Source organism: Sebastes fasciatus, chromosome 15, assembly GCF_043250625.1.
Source record: "Sebastes fasciatus isolate fSebFas1 chromosome 15, fSebFas1.pri, whole genome shotgun sequence".
NCBI classification, from domain to species: domain Eukaryota; kingdom Metazoa; phylum Chordata; class Actinopteri; order Perciformes; family Sebastidae; genus Sebastes; species Sebastes fasciatus.
In genome coordinates, this window is record NC_133809.1 from 473,182 (window position 1) to 490,201 (window position 17,020).

The 17,020-nt window shown below is 37.6% G+C and overlaps 1 long non-coding RNA gene across 2 annotated transcripts; it reads left to right on the forward strand.

The window, feature by feature from the left end:
* Positions 1-345: 345 nt before the first annotated feature.
* Positions 346-15,891, forward strand: LOC141783988 (uncharacterized). 2 transcript variants are annotated; one of them, XR_012597395.1, is made up of 6 exons: positions 346-2,160; positions 4,025-4,693; positions 4,799-5,435; positions 6,157-6,354; positions 9,251-9,323; positions 15,743-15,891. It is a non-coding gene; the product is annotated as an uncharacterized LOC141783988 (long non-coding RNA). The 2 variants fall into 2 exon arrangements; XR_012597396.1 differs by lacking the exons at positions 9,251-9,323; positions 15,743-15,891 and adding an exon at positions 8,979-9,064.
* Positions 15,892-17,020: the final 1,129 nt, after the last annotated feature.

Here is a 17,020-nt window from a genome sequence, read left to right on the forward strand (position 1 = left end):
CTAGCACAATCAATATCGCAGCAAATAGTTAGCATATAGCATAACATCAGCTACCTACGAACAGCTAGCATATCACATGTTAGCCTAGCTCCACTGTTAGCCTAGCCTAGCTCCACTGTTAGCCTAGCTCCACTGTTAGCCTAGCCTAGCTCCACTGTTAGCCTAGCTCCACTGTTAGCCTAGCTCCACTGTTAGCCTAGCTCCACTGTTAGCCTAGCCTAGCTCCACTGTTAGCCTAGCCTAGCTCCACTGTTAGCCTAGCCTAGCTCCACTGTTAGCCTAGCTCCACTGTTAGCCTAGCCTAGCTCTACTGTTAGCCTATCTCCACTGTTAGCCTAGCTCCACTGTTAGCCTAGCCTAGCTCCACTGTTAGCCTAGCTCCACTGTTAGCCTAGCCTAGCTCCACTGTTAGCCTAGCCTAGCTCCACTGTTAGCCTAGCCTAGCTCCACTGTTAGCCTAGCTCCACTGTTAGCCTAGCTCCACTGTTAGCCTAGCCTAGCTCCACTGTTAGCCTAGCTCCACTGTTAGCCTAGCCTAGCTCCACTGTTAGCCTAGCTCCACTGTTAGCCTAGCCTAGCTCCACTGTTAGCCTAGCTCCACTGTTAGCCTAGCTCCACTGTTAGCCTAGCTCCACTGTTAGCCTAGCTCCACTGTTAGCCTAGCCTAGCTCCACTGTTAGCCTAGCTCCACTGTTAGCCTAGCCTAGCTCCACTGTTAGCCTAGCTCCACTGTTAGCCTAGCTCCACTGTTAGCCTAGCTCCACTGTTAGCCTAGCTCCATCAAAATAGAAACCAATCACCTCCAGCCTCTCAGTGTGTGATGTCTGATGTACATTGTTGTTGTTTGTTGTGTAGAAATAGAATTATGAAAGAGACTGTTGTTTCAGCGGTTAGCATGGAAGCGAACGATTGAACGGTTTCGTGGGATTGTTTTAGCGGTCCGTTCCACCGCCAACACGTTGGTCTCTAGCTAACAAAGGTTTGCTGATTAGCATCCGAAGTTGTGAATCAAGGGTTGGGAAGTTAATTTAAATATCTTTGATATGTGTACATAATAGATTAGATTAGAATCTGCTTCCTATCTCTATGCTAAGCTAGGCTAAACACACAGAGATAAAGCTGACATCCGTCTTCTCATCTGACTCTGGACTTTAAAGCTCTTTAAAGTCCCGGTCTGCTCCTGTAAATGATCCCATATGCGACTGTAACCGACTGTTACTGATGTGAGAGTGTATTTAATGTATAATGTGTGTATAACGGTACTGCTGCGTAACCTTTTGATGCTTCATTAAACGTAGACGTTAAGGTTAACATTAACATTAACGGTCCGTTGTTCTGCGTTCATCTGTTTCCTCTGAGGGTTGTGTCCCAGTATAAACCAGTATTAACCAGTATAAAGCAGTATTAACCAGTATAAAGCAGTATTAACCAGTATAAACCAGTATAAAGCAGTATTTACCAGTATAAACCAGTATTAACCAGTATAAACCAGTATTAACCAGTATTAACCAGTATAAACCAGTATAAAGCAGTATTAACCAGTATAAATCAGTATTAAGCAGTATTAACCAGTATAAATCAGTATTAAGCAGTAGAAACCAGTATTAACCAGTATAAAGCAGTATTAACCAGTATAAAGTAGTATTAACCAGTATAAATCAGTATTAAGCTGTAGAAACCAGTATAAAGCAGAATAAAGCGGTATTAACCAGTATAAAGCAGTATTAACCAGTATAAAGCAGTATTAACCAGTATTAACCAGTATAAAGCGGTATTAACCAGTATAAAGCAGTATTAACCAGTATAAAGCAGTATTAACCAGTATAAAGCAGTATAAAGCAGTATTAACCAGTATTAACCAGTATAAAGCAGTATAAAGCAGTATAAAGCAGTATTAACCAGTATAAAGCAGTATTAACCAGTATTAACCAGTATAAAGCAGTATTAACCAGTATAAAGCAGTATAAAGCAGTATTATCAGTATTAACCAGTATAAAGCAGTATAAAGCAGTATTAACCAGTATTAACCAGTATAAAGCAGTATTAACCAGTATTAACCATTATAAAGCAGTATTAACCAATATAAAGCAGTATAAACCAGTATAAAGCAGTATTAACCAGTATTAACCAGTATAAAGCAGTATTAACCAGTATAAAGCAGTATTAACCAGTATTAACCAGTATAAAGCGGTATTAACCAGTATAAAGCAGTATTAACCAGTATAAAGCGGTATTAACCAGTATAAAGCAGTATTAACCAGTATAAAGCAGTATAAACCAGTATTAACCAGTATAAAGCAGTATTAACCAGTATGAAGCAGTATTAACCAGTATAAAGCAGTATAAAGCAGTATCAAATCAAATCAATTTATTTTTGTATAGCGTCAAATCACAACAGAAGTTATCTCAAGACGCTTTATATGTAGAGCAGGTCTATGACCGTACACCAGAGTTTAGAGACCCAACAGGATCCACCAAGCGCACTGTGGCCAGGAACAACTCCCCGATTACTGGGAAGAAACCTGGAGCAGAACCGGGCGCAGGGCGGGCGGCCATCTGCCGAGAACGGCTGGGGGGACAGATAGATAGAGAGAGAGTGAGAGAGAGAGAGAGAGAGAGAGAGAGAGAGAGAGAGAGAGAGAGATAGAGAAGCAGCCACAATAGCAGTCTAGCAGCTGTAATAACTAATACAAGTAGGACTGATAACACAAAACCAATAGTGGTGGATGGAAAGAGTGATAATACAACTATCGGAAAGCCAGCACTGTCCAGCATCTCTCCTCAGTACGTCCATGTGTATTGGTGTGGGACGTCCCTGCGATCGATGCCCGTGCGTTGGTTCCTGCAGCATCAGCATGCTTGCTGGGAGCTCTTGATGTCTTTGGCAGTGATTGAGAAGTGTTATTCTCCAGGCTGCCACATTGTCATTAGGTGTTGGAAATCCCTCGTTAGCATTGGTAGTCCCTCGTACAGACGTAGTTAATTAGGGATGGTAGCAGTTGGTGTCAAGCAGGCACCGACGCGGCAGCAGATGCAGCCACAATACCGGAGACCACCAAGATCCAGGTGAAACCCTGCTCCAAGTGTACCCATGCTCCAGGTATAACCTCGCTCCAGGTGTGATCCCGCTCCAGGTATAACCTCGCTCCAGGTGTGATCCCGCTCCAGGTATAACCTCGCTCCAGGTGTGACCCCGCTCCACGGTTAGCTGCGAGACAAGGAGGCACAAGGACTCCCGGGAAGGAATGAAGTTAGTAACAACATGGACATGGGACATGAGTATATACAGAAGGATCATCTGCATAACAATGAAAGTTTATGGAGTGTTTTCTAATAACATTGCCTAAGGGAAGCATATATAAGGTAAATAGAATTGGTCCAAGTACAGAACCCTGTGGAACTCCGTGACTAACTTTGGCGTGCATGGAGGACTCATCGTTGACATGTACAAACTGAGATCGATCTGATAAATAGGACTTAAACCAACTTAGTGCAGTTCCTTTAATGCCAATTAAATGTTCCAGTCTCTGTAATAGGATGTCATGGTCAATGGTGTTGAAAGCAGCACTGAGATCTAGCAAGACAAGTACAGAGACAAGTCCTTTGTCCGATGCCATTAGAAGGTCATTTGTAATTTTCACTAGTGCTGTCTCTGTGCTATGGTGCACTCTAAATCCTGACTGATAATCTTCGAATAAATGGTTGTTCTGTAGAAAGTCACACAGCTGACTGGCAACTACTTTCTCGAGTATTTTGGAGGTAAAGGGAAGGTTAGATATAGGTCTATAGTTGGCTAGGACCTCTGGATCAAGAGTGGGCTTTTTAAGAAGAGGTTTAATTACAGCTACTTTAAAGGACTGTGGTACATAGCCTGTTAGTAAAGACACATTGATCATATCCAGTAAAGAGGTGCTAACTAATATCCAGTAAAGAGGTGCTAACTAACTAAGTATAAACCAGTATAAAGCGGTATTAACCAGTATAAAGCAGTATACGCTAACATGTGCTGATGTTTAGCTGCTAGCAGCACGCTAACATGTGCTGATGTTTTTAGTTAATCTTTCTTTCAACTGTTTGTCTCATTCAGATCTGCAGGAGAACAAATACAGTATGTGTGGCCTCTTGGCTCGTATGGTTGCGTCTCGTTGTTCCTGGTTGCGTTTGATGGTTGCGTCTCGTTGTTCCTGGTTGCGTTTGATGTTGCGTCTCGTTGTTCCTGGTTGCGTTTGATGGTTGCGTCTCGTTGTTCCTGGTTGCGTTTGATGGTTGCGTCTCCTTGTTCCTGGTTGCGTTTGATGGTTGCGTCTCGTTGTTCCTGGTTGCGTTTGATGGTTGCGTCTCCTTGTTCCTGGTTGCGTTTGATGGTTGCGTCTCGTTGTTCCTGGTTGCGTTTGATGGTTGCGTCTCCTTGTTCCTGGTTGCGTTTGATGGTTGCGTCTCCTTGTTCCTGGTTGCGTTTGATGGTTGCGTCTCCTTGTTCCTGGTTGCGTTTGATGGTTGCGTCTCGTTGTTCCTGGTTGCGTTTGATGGTTGCGTCTCGTTGTTCCTGGTTGCATTTGATGGTTGCGTCTCGTTGTTCCTGGTTGCTGGTCTGCGTCACTGAGCTAACAACTCCTATCTGTTAGCATCCACAGAGCTAACAGATGCTAACAGGAAGGACCCTGACTGAGCTGCTCTTTAAATGTCTTTCGAGGTGAGTTGAAGTGAAGCTGCTGCTGCTGGCAGCGTTAACGCCATTCTCTGTTTTCCTGAGGAACCTGAACGCAGCAGCTCTGTTTTTCTTTTTCTTCTTTTTCAGATTTTTCCATCCGAGCTGCAGATTTGGCTGCAAGACGACGACAGACTGACTCCACAGTGACACACACACACACACACACACTGAAATACATACTAATACACACACACACACACACACACACACACACACACACTGAAATACATACTAATACACACACACACACACACACACACTGAAATACATACTAATACACACACACACACACACACACACACACTGAAATACACACACACACACACACACACACACACACACACTGAAATACATACTAATACACACACACACACACACACACACACTGAAATACATACTAATACACACACACACACACACACACACTGAAATACACACTAATACACACACACACACACACACACACACACACACACTGAAATACATACTAATACACACACACACACACACACACACTGAAATACACACTAATACACGCACACACACACACACACACTGAAATACACACTAATACACACACACACACACACTGAAATACATACTAATACACACACACGCACACACACACACACTAATACACTACCCCCCAGTGGAGGAGGCTGTGAGCTCAGAGGGAACAGAGGAATAAATCAGTGCAGCTACAGGAAACAGAAAATCCTTCAAGGCAAGGCAGCTTTATCTGTAGAGCACATTTCAACAACAGGGCAATTCAAAGTGCTTTACAGAAACATTCAAGAACATTGCGACAAAATGCAAAAGAACATTAAGAAATAATTAAAACAGTTATAAAAACATTAAAACATGAAAGATTAGAAAATAAAAACAAGCTAAAAATACTAAAATTGCATAAAACTCAAAAGAGTAGAAGTTATAGTGCAGTGTCAGAATAAAAGGCACCCGCAAACAGGAACGTTTGAAGCTTTGTTTTAAAAGAAGTGAGAGTTGGAGCGGTCCTGCAGGTTTCTGGGAGCTTGTTCCAGATATTTGGTGCATAAAAACTGAACGCTGCTTCTGCATGTTTAGTTCTGACTCTGGGGACACTAAGCAGACCTGATCCAGATGACCTGAGAGGTCTGGATGGTTCATAACACAGCAGAAGATCAGAAATGTATTTTGGCCCTAAACCATTTAGTGCTTTGTAAACCAGCAGCAGTATTTTGAAATCAATTCTCTGAGAGACAGGGAGCCAGTGTAGAGACTTCAGAACTTCAGAGTCCTTTAACACTAAAACACTGCAGCCGTCTGCCTCCTTCAGCACCTTCACTCTCCCTCTCTGTGTATATGTCTAGATACGTATATATATATACAGTATATATGTATACTGTATATATATATAGACATAATGCTGAAGTGTTTGACCAGAGTGTCTCTAACTGAATCAATAGAAACACACAGACTGACTGACTGGAGGCTACAACAACACGCCTACATGATGTCTACCAACTCCCCCCCCCCATCCAGCTGTTCTCCTGATGTTCTTCAATACAGACACACTAACCAGACTGATGGACGTTAGTGGTCTGGTGATGTGGTTCTAGTCCTGCAGTGGACAGAGAGGATGAGGACTCATGGAGGTCTACCAGGTGAGCTACTACTTTATTAATATTATATATCATCAGATATTATTTAATTTATATTATATTATATTATTTATATTACATTTATTTTATTATATATTACATTATTAATAAATGATAACTGTGTTGGTTACTGTCGGTGTTTCAGTCTGGATTATAAACTGAACCTGAAGAAGAAGCTTCAAATACCAGGAGAGTTACACAAACACACCTACACACATCTACACACACACACACACACACGCACACACACACACACACACACACTCACACACACACACACAGTCAGCTTCCTGCTCCGTCGCCATGACGACGACGAAGACAGTAAAACACTGTTTGTGTTTCAGATGAAATATGAAACTGATATCGTCTCATCAGCGACTCACTTCCTCCTGATACACATCAGTGTGTGTGTGTGTGTGTGTGTGTGTGTGTGTGTGTGTGTGTGTAGATGTGTGTGTGTGTGTGTCTGTGTAGATACGTGTGTGTGTGTAGATGTGTGTGTGTGCGTGTGTGTGTGTGTGTGTGTGTGTGTAGATGTGTGTGTGTGTGTGTGTGTGTGTGTGTGTGTCTCTGTGTAGATACGTGTGTGTGTGTGTGTGTGTGTGTGTGTCTGTGTAGATACGTGTGTGTGTGTGTGTGTAGATGTGTGTGTGTGCGTGTGTGTGTGTGTGTGTGTGTATGTGTGTCTGTGTAGATACGTGTGTGTGTGTGTGTGTGTGTGTGTGTGTGTGTGTCTCTGTGTAGATACGTGTGTGTGTGTGTGTGTAGATGTGTGTGTGTGTGTGTGTGTGTGTGTGTGTGTGTGTGTGTGTGTGTCTGTGTAGATACGTGTGTGTGTGTGTGTGTAGATATGTGTGTGTGTGTGTGTGTGTGTGTGTGTGTGTGTGTGTGTAGATACGTGTGTGTGTGTGTGTGTGTGTAGATGTGTGTGTGTGTGTGTGTGTGTGTGTGTAGATGTGTGTGTGTGTGTGTGTGTGTGTGTCTGTGTAGATACGTGTGTGTGTGTGTGTGTGTGTGTAGATATGTGTGTGTGTGTGTGTGTGTGTGTGTGTGTGTGTGTGTGTGTGTGTGTAGATACGTGTGTGTGTGTGTGTGTGTGTGTGTGTGTGTGTGTGTGTGTGTAGATGTGTGTGTGTGTGTGTGTGTGTGTGTGTGTGTGTCTGTGTAGATACGTGTGTGTGTGTGTGTAGATATGTGTGTGTGTGTGTGTGTGTGTGTGTGTGTGTGTGTGTGTGTGTGTAGATACGTGTGTGTGTGTGTGTGTGTGTGTGTGTGTGTGTGTAGATGTGTGTGTGTGTGTGTGTGTGTGTGTGTGTGTGTGTGTAGATGTGTGTGTGTGTGTGTGTGTGTGTGTGTGTGTAGATGTGTGTGTGTGTGTGTGTGTGTGTGTGTGTGTGTGTGTGTGTGTAGATGTGTGTGTGTGTGTGTGTGTGTGTAGATGTGTGTGTGTGTGTGTAGATGTGAGGACATTCTGTCCGTTTCTCTTGTTAAAGGGCAGTTTGAGGGTTTGGTTGTAGCATGTTAGCATGTTAGCATTAGCATGTTAGCCTCCCAGAGCTAATGTCCCTCTTATGGCTCTGATATTTGCTAACCTCACAGGAAGTGAAACTGCTGAGTCATCATTGGCCCGATGACGTCGCCTCTCGTTGTGCAGCCGCTCCGACACAAACAATAAATAATAAATCAGTACGCCTACACGGGTTCAATCACCTGACCTGCAGGGGTCAAAGGTCACTGAGGGGTTACCACCGTGACCTGAACACAATCGGGATTATTGATTAACTGATGTTTGATTGATTAGTTTCATGAGTCACATCATCTAAAGCAGGGGTCTCAAACTCGCGGCCCGCGGGCCAATTGCGGCCCGCAAGACGATATTTTGTGGCCCCCACCTTGATATGAAAGTTTAATGTTAGTGCGGCCCGCGAGTTTTATGTGAATGGCACTTTGCTGCGTTGTGTGTGGAAGGTCCCTTTGTTGCGCGAGCCCGAGCTGAACGAACCTACCAATCACAGTGGGTATATGGCTCCCGGGGGCGGGCCAATCACAGTGGGTATATGGCTCCCGGGGGCGGGCCAATCACAGTGGGTATATGGCTCCCGGGGGCGGGCAATCGGCTTGATGCAAGCAGAGAAACATTTCACAACAACTATGGCGGCGCCCGTGTAACATCGCATAAGCTCGATTAAAGCTTGATTTATACTTCTGCGTTGAATCGACGCCGTAGCCTGACGTACACCTCTCCAGACATGTAACTACACGTCGCGGCGACGCAGACCGCAACAGCTGTGATTGGTCCAGTCTCTCAGCGATGCTGAGCGGCCAGAACCAAGTTCTACTTCTCTCTGCCTCCATCTTTTCAATGTTTGTTCACACAAATCCACTCAGATATATGTTCTCTTTTCGGCGTTGCAGTAATATCAGTAAAAGTTCTGTGGTTCAACAGTTATTAGCTCCAACTCCCTCAGTTTCTGTTTGTAGTACAAGAAGAAGAGGAAACTCATAGAGACGCCGCCGCCAACTAGCGGTTTGGTGGTGTAATTGCAGAGCAACACAAACACAGCAGGCACAACTTTATTGCGGAGTGACACCAAGTGGAATGAATATATATCTTGTCTTTTTCAAAGCCTGCAGTGAAGAGAAAGGTTGGTGACGAGCACAGACAATTTCAGGAAAAGTGGGAGACGCAATAGAGGCCATGTTCAGAAGAACCGTTCATGTTCTTCAATGTTCCATTAATGTTCAGGACAGTTCATGTTCAGAAGAACCCATTCAAGTTAAAGAACTGTTAATAATGACGTTTGAGAAGATTGGTTTTTTTTTTAACAAAGCTTTTTTTGTGGAATACCTGATTCCCACCCTCACCCAGACTCACCCAGCCTCACCCAGCCTCACCCAGCCTCACCCAGCCTCACCCAGACTAACCCAGACTCACCCAGACTCACCCAGACTCTGCCTCCAGCGGCCCCCAGGTAAATTGAGTTTGAGACCACTGATCTAAAGACTCCACTTCATTATATTTCCAGAACAAAGTTGTTATATCTCCAGAATAAAGTCGTTATATCTCCATAATAAAGTTGTAATATTTCCAGAAAAAAGTCGTAATATTTCCAGAATAAAGTTGTAATATTTCCAGAATAAAGTTGTAATATTTCCAGAATAAAGTTGTAATATCTCCAGAATAAAGTCGTAATATCTCCATAATAAAGTTGTAATATTTCCAGAATAAAGTCGTAATATCTCCAGAATAAAGTTGTAATATTTCCAGAATAAAGTTGTAATATTTCCAGAAAAAAGTCGTAATATTTCCAGAAAAAAGTCGTAATATTTCCAGAATAAAGTTGTAATATTTCCAGAATAAAGTCGTAATATTTCCAGAATAAAGTTGTAATATTTCCAGAATAAAGTTGTAATATTTCCAGAATAAAGTTGTAATATCTCCAGAATAAAGTCGTAATATCTCCATAATAAAGTTGTAATATTTCCAGAATAAAGTTGTAATATTTCCAGAATAAAGTCGTAATATTTCCAGAATAAAGTCGTAATATTTCCAGAAAAAAGTCGTAATATTTCCAGAATAAAGTTGTAATATTTCCAGAAAAAAGTCGTAATATTTCCAGAAAAAAGTCGTAATATTTCCAGAATAAAGTTGTAATATTTCCAGAATAAAGTTGTAATATTTCCAGAATAAAGTTGTAATATCTCCAGAATAAAGTTGTAATATTTCCAGAATAAAGTCGTAATATCTCCAGAAAAAAGTCGTAATATTTCCAGAATAAAGTTGTAATATCTCCATAATAAAGTCGTAATATCTCCATAATAAAGTTGTAATATTTCCAGAATAAAGTCGTAATATCTCCAGAATAAAGTTGTAATATTTCCAGAATAAAGTCGTAATATTTCCAGAATAAAGTCGTAATATTTCCAGAAAAAAGTCGTAATATTTCCAGAATAAAGTTGTAATATTTCCAGAATAAAGTCGTAATATTTCCAGAATAAAGTTGTAATATTTCCAGAATAAAGTTGTAATATTTCCAGAATAAAGTTGTAATATTTCCAGAATAAAGTTGTAATATCTCCAGAATAAAGTCGTAATATCTCCATAATAAAGTTGTAATATTTCCAGAATAAAGTTGTAATATTTCCAGAATAAAGTCGTAATATTTCCAGAATAAAGTTGTAATATCTCCAGAATAAAGTCGTAATATCTCCATAATAAAGTTGTAATATTTCCAGAATAAAGTTGTAATATTTCCAGAATAAAGTCGTAATATTTCCAGAATAAAGTCGTAATATTTCCAGAAAAAAGTCGTAATATTTCCAGAATAAAGTTGTAATATTTCCAGAATAAAGTTGTAATATTTCCAGAATAAAGTTGTAATATTTCCAGAATAAAGTTGTAATATCTCCAGAATAAAGTCGTAATATCTCCATAATAAAGTTGTAATATTTCCAGAATAAAGTCGTAATATCTCCAGAATAAAGTTGTAATATTTCCAGAATAAAGTCGTAATATTTCCAGAATAAAGTTGTAATATTTCCAGAATAAAGTCGTAATATGTCCAGAATAAAGTTGTAATATTTCCAGAAAAAAGTCGTAATATTTCCAGAAAAAAGTCGTAATATTTCCAGAATAAAGTCGTAATATTTCCAGAATAAAGTCGTAATATGTCCAGAATAAAGTTGTAATATTTCCAGAATAAAGTTGTAATATCTCCATAATAAAGTCGTAATATCTCCATAATAAAGTTGTAATATTTCCAGAATAAAGTCGTAATATCTCCAGAATAAAGTTGTAATATTTCCAGAATAAAGTCGTAATATTTCCAGAATAAAGTCGTAATATTTCCAGAAAAAAGTCGTAATATTTCCAGAATAAAGTTGTAATATTTCCAGAATAAAGTTGTAATATTTCCAGAATAAAGTTGTAATATTTCCAGAATAAAGTTGTAATATTTCCAGAATAAAGTTGTAATATTTCCAGAATAAAGTTGTAATATCTCCAGAATAAAGTCGTAATATCTCCATAATAAAGTTGTAATATTTCCAGAATAAAGTCGTAATATCTCCAGAATAAAGTTGTAATATTTCCAGAATAAAGTCGTAATATTTCCAGAATAAAGTTGTAATATTTCCAGAATAAAGTCGTAATATGTCCAGAATAAAGTTGTAATATTTCCAGAAAAAAGTCGTAATATTTCCAGAAAAAAGTCGTAATATTTCCAGAATAAAGTCGTAATATTTCCAGAATAAAGTCGTAATATGTCCAGAATAAAGTTGTAATATTTCCAGAATAAAGTTGTAATATCTCCATAATAAAGTCGTAATATCTCCATAATAAAGTTGTAATATTTCCAGAATAAAGTCGTAATATCTCCAGAATAAAGTTGTAATATTTCCAGAATAAAGTCGTAATATTTCCAGAATAAAGTCGTAATATTTCCAGAAAAAAGTCGTAATATTTCCAGAATAAAGTCGTAATATTTCCAGAATAAAGTCGTAATATTTCCAGAATAAAGTTGTAATATTTCCAGAATAAAGTTGTAATATCTCCAGAATAAAGTCGTAATATCTCCATAATAAAGTTGTAATATTTCCAGAATAAAGTCGTAATATCTCCAGAATAAAGTTGTAATATTTCCAGAATAAAGTCGTAATATTTCCAGAATAAAGTTGTAATATTTCCAGAATAAAGTCGTAATATGTCCAGAATAAAGTTGTAATATTTCCAGAAAAAAGTCGTAATATTTCCAGAAAAAAGTCGTAATATTTCCAGAATAAAGTTGTAATATTTCCAGTATAAAGTTGTAATATTTCCAGAATAAAGTTGTAATATCTCCAGAATAAAGTTGTAATATTTCCAGAATAAAGTCGTAATATCTCCAGAAAAAAGTCGTAATATTTCCAGAATAAAGTCGTAATATTTCCAGAATAAATTTGTAATATTTCCAGAATAAAGTTGTAATATTTCCAGAATAAAGTTGTAATATTTCCAGAATAAAGTCGTAATATCTCCAGAAAAAAGTCGTAATATTTCCAGAATAAAGTCGTAATATGTCCAGAATAAAGTCGTAATATCTCCAGAATAAAGTTGTAATATTTCCAGAATAAAGTTGTAATATTTCCAGAATAAAGTCGTTATATCTCCAGAATAAAGTTGTAATATTTCCAGAATAAAGTTGTAATATTTCCAGAATAAAGTCGTAATATGTCCAGAATAAAGTCGTAATATCTCCAGAAAAAAGTCGTAATATTTCCAGAATAAAGTCGTAATATTTCCAGAATAAATTTGTAATATTTCCAGAATAAAGTTGTAATATTTCCAGAATAAAGTTGTAATATTTCCAGAATAAAGTCGTAATATCTCCAGAAAAAAGTCGTAATATTTCCAGAATAAAGTCGTAATATGTCCAGAATAAAGTCGTAATATCTCCAGAATAAAGTTGTAATATTTCCAGAATAAAGTTGTAATATTTCCAGAATAAAGTCGTTATATCTCCAGAATAAAGTTGTAATATTTCCAGAATAAAGTTGTAATATTTCCAGAATAAAGTCGTAATATGTCCAGAATAAAGTCGTAATATCTCCAGAATAAAGTCGTAATATCTCCAGAATAAAGTTGTAATATTTCCAGAATAAAGTCGTAATATTTCCAGAAAAAAGTCGTAATATTTCCAGAATAAAGTTGTAATATTTCCAGAATAAAGTCGTAATATTTCCAGAATAAAGTTGTAATATCTCCAGAATAAAGTTGTAATATCTCCAGAATAAAGTTGTAATATTTCCAGAATAAAGTTGTAATATTTCCAGAATAAAGTCGTAATATGTCCAGAATAAAGTCGTAATATTTCCAGAATAAAGTCGTAATATGTCCAGAATAAAGTTGTAATATTTCCAGAAAAAAGTCGTAATATTTCCAGAAAAAAGTCGTAATATTTCCAGAATAAAGTTGTAATATTTCCAGAATAAAGTTGTAATATTTCCAGAATAAAGTTGTAATATCTCCAGAATAAAGTTGTAATATTTCCAGAATAAAGTCGTAATATCTCCAGAATAAAGTTGTAATATTTCCAGAATAAAGTTGTAATATCTCCAGAATAAAGTTGTAATATTTCCAGAATAAAGTCGTAATATTTCCAGAATAAAGTTGTAATATTTCCAGAATAAAGTCGTAATATGTCCAGAATAAAGTTGTAATATTTCCAGAAAAAAGTCGTAATATTTCCAGAAAAAAGTCGTAATATTTCCAGAATAAAGTTGTAATATTTCCAGTATAAAGTTGTAATATTTCCAGAATAAAGTTGTAATATCTCCAGAATAAAGTTGTAATATTTCCAGAATAAAGTCGTAATATCTCCAGAAAAAAGTCGTAATATTTCCAGAATAAAGTCGTAATATTTCCAGAATAAATTTGTAATATTTCCAGAATAAAGTTGTAATATTTCCAGAATAAAGTTGTAATATTTCCAGAATAAAGTCGTAATATCTCCAGAAAAAAGTCGTAATATTTCCAGAATAAAGTCGTAATATTTCCAGAATAAAGTCGTAATATCTCCAGAATAAAGTTGTAATATTTCCAGAATAAAGTCGTAATATGTCCAGAATAAAGTCGTAATATCTCCAGAATAAAGTTGTAATATTTCCAGAATAAAGTTGTAATATTTCCAGAATAAAGTCGTTATATCTCCAGAATAAAGTTGTAATATTTCCAGAATAAAGTTGTAATATTTCCAGAATAAAGTCGTAATATTTCCAGAATAAAGTCATTATATTTCCAGAATAAAGTCGTAATATCTCCAGAATAAAGTTGTAATATTTCCAGAATAAAGTCGTAATATCTCCAGAATAAAGTCGTAATATCTCCAGAATAAAGTTGTAATATTTCCAGAATAAAGTCGTAATATGTCCAGAATAAAGTCGTAATATCTCCAGAATAAAGTCGTAATATTTCCAGAATAAAGTTGTAATATTTCCAGAATAAAGTTGTAATATTTCCAGAATAAAGTCGTTATATCTCCAGAATAAAGTTGTAATATTTCCAGAATAAAGTTGTAATATTTCCAGAATAAAGTCGTAATATTTCCAGAATAAAGTCATTATATTTCCAGAATAAAGTCGTAATATCTCCAGAATAAAGTTGTAATATTTCCAGAATAAAGTCGTAATATCTCCAGAATAAAGTCGTAATATCTCCAGAATAAAGTTGTAATATTTCCAGAATAAAGTCGTAATATGTCCAGAATAAAGTCGTAATATCTCCAGAATAAAGTTGTAATATCTCCAGAATAAAGTTGTAATATTTCCAGAATAAAGTTGTAATATTTCCAGAATAAAGTCGTAATATTTCCAGAATAAAGTCATTATATTTCCAGAATAAAGTCGTAATATCTCCAGAATAAAGTTGTAATATTTCCAGAATAAAGTCGTAATATCTCCAGAATAAAGTCGTAATATCTCCAGAATAAAGTTGTAATATTTCCAGAATAAAGTCGTAATATGTCCAGAATAAAGTCGTAATATCTCCAGAATAAAGTTGTAATATCTCCAGAATAAAGTTGTAATATTTCCAGAATAAAGTCGTTATATCTCCAGAATAAAGTTGTAATATTTCCAGAATAAAGTCGTAATATCTCCAGAAAAAAGTCGTAATATTTCCAGAATAAAGTCGTAATATTTCCAGAATAAAGTCATTATATTTCCAGAATAAAGTCGTAATATCTCCAGAATAAAGTTGTAATATTTCCAGAATAAAGTCGTAATATCTCCAGAATAAAGTCGTAATATTTCCAGAATAAAATCGTAATATCTCCAGAAAAAAGTCGTAATATTTCCAGAATAAAGTCGTAATATTTCCAGAATAAAGTTGTAATATCTCCAGAATAAAGTTGTAATATTTCCAGAATAAAGTTGTAATATCTCCAGAATAAAGTCGTAATATTTCCAGAATAAAGTCGTAATATTTCCAGAATAAAGTCGTAATATTTCCAGAATAAAGTCGTAATATCTCCAGAATAAAGTTGTAATATTTCCAGAATAAAGTTGTAATATCTCCAGAATAAAGTTGTAATATTTCCAGAATAAAGTCGTTATATCTCCAGAATAAAGTTGTAATATTTCCAGAATAAAGTCGTAATATCTCCAGAAAAAAGTCGTAATATTTCCAGAATAAAGTCGTAATATTTCCAGAATAAAGTCGTAATATCTCCAGAATAAAGTCGTAATATCTCCAGAATAAAGTCGTAATATTTCCTGAATAAAGTCGTCATCTGATCTTATCACCATCCATCCCATAATAGTTGACATGTGTCAGACAGACAGACAGACATTAGCATCTATTAGCATCCACAGAGCTAACATCCAGACTCTTCTTCTTTTCTTCTTCTCTCATCAGGCCTCAGGGAGTCTCATAGGAGCAGGAGGTCAGAGGTCACTCAGAGGGTCAGACATGTTCAGACATGTTAACAGACACACAGCTGCTGGAGGAGGAGGAGCAGGGGGAGAGAGGAGGAGGAGGGGGAGTGATGAAGAGGAGGAGCAGGAGGAGAGAGGAGGAGGAGGGGGAGTGATGAAGAGGAGGAGGAGTGATGAGGAGGAGGAGGAGTGATGAATAGGAGGAGCAGGAGGAGAGAGGAGGAGGAGGGGGAGTGATGAAGAGGAGGAGCAGGAGAGAGGAGGAGGAGTGATGAATAGGAGGAGCAGGAGGAGAGAGGAGGAGGAGGAGGAGTGATGAAGATGAGGAGGGTTAGTGTTTAAAGGGTTAATCCATCAATAACTGATGAAAGCATCAGTTGAGGAGATCAGAGCACTCTGACGGGGCGGGGCGGAGCACCAAACCAAACCTCCGTAGTGAAATCACGTATTGGATGTGTTGTGATGACAGGTCATAACTGCTGTCTGTGTCTCCTGACTGAATTTACACACTTAGGTCATGTGATCACGAGGGAGCTGTCTCCATGACAACCGAGGAAGCCCATGAGGTGTAGCTCAAAACTCTGGAAACAGTGAGTAAGTGAGAACAAACCTTCACTCTCTGCTTACATATATATATATATATATATGTATATACAGTATATAACCTTTATTTAACTATTAAAACCTCTTCATGAATATTAATGAGCTGCAGGTGTGGTGAGCGGAGTCTAAGGCTGCATCCCAAAGCTCTTAATTGCATCCCTGTTTCCCTCACTTGCGTCTCATCCTTGCGTCTTAGTCCCTCCCACCAGGGAAGCATGGAGAGACGCAAGGAAACCATGCGAGGAGAGAGGAAACGAGGAAATACGATTTAAGCGACATGGGACGGTCGTTTCCTCTGAAGCGTCACGTGAAGCGACGTCCGTTTCTGATGACAGCAGCAGCTGACCACATCTGGATCAGCTGTCAGTCAGCTTTAACAGCTGTTTGTGTCTGAACTGTAGTAATACTAATAAAGACAAGTGCGAGCTGCAGCCTGTATTTCTACTGTGGACTGCTTAGAGGCCCAGGAACCATCTCTACTGAATCAATAACTTTATATTATTGATTCATTATTAGCGTCTGTAGTTATTGATATTCTGATTGTGAGCTCATTATTTCATAACCCAGAATATGACTGTGGTGTTTTTTTAACACTGGACATTATTTATTAGGCTAAAGGGAAAATGTAAATGATGTAATTCATATCAAACCGACG